Genomic DNA, 4,172 nt, shown 5'->3' on the forward strand with positions numbered 1-4,172 from the left:
TCATGTTCCTCCTCCACACTCCTCTTTCCTCTCCCCAGCCTCATGTTCTTCTCCCCCTTCCTGTACCTTCCATCCCACTCCCCCTCCTCCAATTCGACCCTCCCCTCCCGCCCCCCGCCTAAAAATCCAGTCTTGCTTAGGGACCGTCCTTCCTCGGAAGCGGAGATCCTCGTCGGGAGGGGATCCCCTGTCGTCGAGCCCCGGCGCAGCGGCCTCTCCTGTACGGGCCACGTGCTTTCCTGGTTCCGGCGAGGGAGCGGGGGAGAGTGAGGAGCGCACCTGAATGAGCTGCTTCTCCTGCTTCGGCCCGGCCCTGGAGGCGGAGGGCGGCAAGCCGGTACCCGATGCCAAGGACCCCGCGCCAAGGATGGCGCTGCGCCGGATCAAGTGCGCCGGCTGGATCTTGCAAATCCCTCCCCACCTCTAGCCTTAGCTTTAGCTTCGCTTGGCGTTGCTCCTTGCTCTGTTACCGCGGTCGTCGCCGGTGTCGTGTTGTTGTTTATTGTAGTACTACGCTTCTACTCTTGCTTGCTTACTGCGTGCGAGCCATGGTTGTGGTGGGTGGAAGCATAGGAATGGGCTGAGCTGCGATCTTGTGTGCTCCTTTCGCTACACTTAGTGAGGAAGAGATCGGAATGCATATGGTGCTGCTAGGATTGTTCTTGGCTCTGGTTTAGTTAAGAGAGAGCGTTGGATTGGAAGTTGAGTAATCCTTTTTCTGGCAATAATAAAAAATCAGCTGCTTTTAACTGAATAAAATGCCACGCAAGTTCAGTTATATCTGTTGCAGGAGTTCAAAAATCTGAAGAAACGGAGCTCAAACCAAGTTAAAAATTGTTTCCTTCATAACTTAGTTGTTTTTTGGTTAATTTGTTGTTATGGACAGTACAAATACACACTGTTGTGTAGTACATGTGTGTATTGTAATTGTGGTTTGGAGTTCAGAAAAAGATAACAAAAAGGTTCATAGAAGAACCCAAAACTTTCGGTAGTTTTGTAAGCCCAAATTTCAGTTCAACATGTTTTCTATCATCAGCTCATTAAGAACCCCAGAAACGGTTCAATGTGTGCGTTCAAAAAAATAGTGTGGCTATATATAAAAAAATTAGTAGCTCGGCAAAAAGAAGTTTAACCGATTCAGTGCAAGTTTTGCTTCTGAAAAACTGATATTGTTCATCATGTACTGATCCATTTCAACTGTGGATGTGTTTAAAAAAACAGATGTTCAACATGTACTGAAAATGCCTTTAAAAAGATGAGTAAATAGCATCAGTGAGTTCGACTACCTATATTGAAAAAGTCCATTGACAAAAGAAATATCAGTACAGTATGATGCTTCAGTTAGAAGATCACTAATGCTATTTCCTTCATAGTTTCCCTGTTGTTTCAACTTTTGTTTTAACCTTTCCGTCTGTAAATTCTGCATCTTTTTTTGTTTACAGACTATACGCATGATACTTGTACTGGGACTAGAGTACAAGTATTACTTCCATGCAAGTTCAATTGGAAAAACACTTTAAGTTTCAGGAATTGAAGGATTCTTTTAGGAAGAAATAGCCTTTTGAGCTACTGATGATGGCTGTCATTTGTGCCCCGAAGGTATTTTTGCTTATTCCTAAAAGAGAAAAATTGCATTTTATAATTCACCTATCTAAATCTGATTTCACTCACTTATGTTACTATGTTCTTTCTAGCACACAAGATGGTGTGTTAATCTCCTACGAGACCATAGGATGTCTAAATGCAGAAGTAGTTCCATAAAATGTCATTGTGTTAAAAAATGCACAAACTACTCTGTTTTTGGTTACCTCACGGCAGTGTGTAGCTCTTGTATGTCTTCTGCATACTGATGCATGATGTTCTTTGGTACATGTTTTTAGTACGAGTTTGGAAGAGCAGGAAGTTCTACTGCTGGCAAAACATACACTCTGTACAAAAAGAAAAACACACTAGGTCTACTAGTTCACTCTGTATTTATATTATCAGTTCATAAATAAGCACATATAGTAGTTCGATTTGTGTTATTGAACCAGTTCGGTTCATCGGTTTATATTGTATAACAATCTGCTACATGGGGAATTTTTGCATCAGTTCGACAAAAAAATGTACAATAGTTCAAACTCTGAGAGCTATTAAGTTTTATTTTTTTAGAATGGGAGTTGTATGTTTACTCTTTGCCTGTACAGTGCATTTTGTATTCCTGGTCGTTGTAATTTTTTTTGTGTTAATAAAAATGAATTTATGTATTTTGTTAATCATTCCTCCACTTCCACCAGAAGAAAAGTGATTTAGACTCTTTATCGCAATCAGTTAGTTGACTATCTTAGTTCAACGAGTTAACCGTCTCGATTCACTTTTCTTGCTACCAGGGCCAACGACGGTCGCCGCTCCTCGACCCTATTCCCGTTCGTCACCCAACTCAACAGTCCACCTTGGTGCTCCAGCACCGGCCCCTCAAAGAGCTGGCTACAGGCCATCCGTTGCTCCGCCCCTGGATGCTGCCATCTGGTGGCTGGTTGTCTCACTCCAATGCACCTCCCTCTCTTTGTGTACTGTTCTCTCTCAAGACTGGAAGTTATCCCTGATGTACTCAACGCAAGTTCAACATCATCATCTAAAAAGGTTCACTGATATCATCATGAGGAATTCAAATATTCAACATGTTCATATAAGAAACCACATGAAAATACAGAGAAAAAAAAAGATTCAAAAATATGTGGCTGTTGCATTGGAGTTACTCTGACCCATGCAAAAATAAATTGCAGGAAGCAAAAAAGAAAATCTATTTGCTCAGGGATGCAAGCAAATTTCTGGAGCACAGACTCATCGGCGCATCAGCGACCATTCATTCAACAACAGTTCAATTATAAAAAGAACATCAGTTCAAAAAAATATGCAGGAGGTTTGGGAGCCAAACAACTGATGTTTTGTTGTGTTCTAATTGTTTGGGTGCATGATTGAACAAGAGAAAAAAATAATGATGTATCATATATATTCTGTTCTCTTAGGAGGTTCAAAGATGGTTGTGTAGCAAGTTAAGAGTTTGGTTTCTTGAGAAAAATGTGATTTTTTGGTCAGGATTTTGCATTACTAGTCCAACCATACTAGGTAAAGTACCTAGCCAGTTCAATAGCATCATCTCCTTATGCAAAAAAGTAGTTAAAAAAGGTCGAACTGACATATGCTTCAGAATGTCACAAAAATATATTTATCTGTATTTGTCTTCTTCATGTTGAATTATTTGAAGTAAAACAAAAATAGCTCACTTTTGTGACTTTCATCATTTGAAAATCTACATGCCTCATGTCCGAACATTCAATTTGTTTAAAACTAAACTAATGGTGCTCTTGTTTCAGGGTCGGGGGAGAAGCAGAAACTCTGGGTGCATGATGGAAAAAATTGGAAGTTCTTGTTTAGATGTTCAGGATACCCTTCTCTCATTTCATTTATGTTGAGGATAGCAGGTGCATGATGGAAAATTGTGTATCATGTAGTTCTTGTTTAGATGTCATGCAAGTTCAAAAATTGTCGATTTTGCCATTGGAGAGAACCCGTTGGTTGCATTGTTTTTTCAGTGTGACGTCCCTTGGTGTGTTTGGAGTATTGTTATTGTTGCTCTGCATGCGAATGAATTAGCTTGTCCTGCTAAGATGTAACGCCTCGGATTCGATGCGCCAGGTGTCTGCGAGTTATTCGCCGTCGTTGCCATGTCATTTGCTTGCGTGTTGCATTTTGCCGTGTCATCATCTGCATTTCATGTGCATGTTTTTCAAAACTTGCATCCGTTCGGTTTCCGCCGGTTCTGTCCGTTGTCCTTTCGGAGTCCAGACACACTCGCACACGTCCGCAGCACCTCCGAGATATTATTTTATAAGTGGCATAAAAATGTTCTCGGAATGGGTTGCAACTTGTCGTGCGGTCTTATTATAGTGTAGACAGACCGCCTGTCAAGTTTCATCGCATTCAGAGTCAATTTGATAGCCCAACCGTTAAACCTACAACCGCAATATAGCCGGTCTTTACGCCGGACGTTTTCGGTCTCCGAAAACCATGCCGGGCTGCATTCCTCTTCTCTTCTCTCAGCCCAAGGCCTCTTCTGCACAGCCCACCTGCATCCCAGCTACCCCCCTCCATTTTGGGCCATCAGATCACGATCGAAGGGTCGAGAAACC

The 4,172-nt window shown here is 41.9% G+C and overlaps 1 long non-coding RNA gene across 2 annotated transcripts; it reads left to right on the forward strand.

Annotated features, from left to right (window-relative positions):
- The first annotated feature begins 6 nt into the window (after window positions 1-6).
- Window positions 7-3,586, forward strand: LOC119337712. 2 transcript variants are annotated; one of them, XR_005163568.1, is made up of 5 exons: window positions 7-387; window positions 1,443-1,599; window positions 2,370-2,622; window positions 2,766-2,902; window positions 3,357-3,586. It is a non-coding gene; the product is annotated as an uncharacterized LOC119337712 (long non-coding RNA). The 2 variants fall into 2 exon arrangements; XR_005163567.1 differs by having other exon boundaries at window positions 7-1,599.
- Window positions 3,587-4,172: the final 586 nt, after the last annotated feature.

Source organism: Triticum dicoccoides, chromosome 1B (assembly GCF_002162155.2).
Source record: "Triticum dicoccoides isolate Atlit2015 ecotype Zavitan chromosome 1B, WEW_v2.0, whole genome shotgun sequence".
Classification (NCBI taxonomy): Eukaryota; Viridiplantae; Streptophyta; class Magnoliopsida; order Poales; family Poaceae; genus Triticum; species Triticum dicoccoides.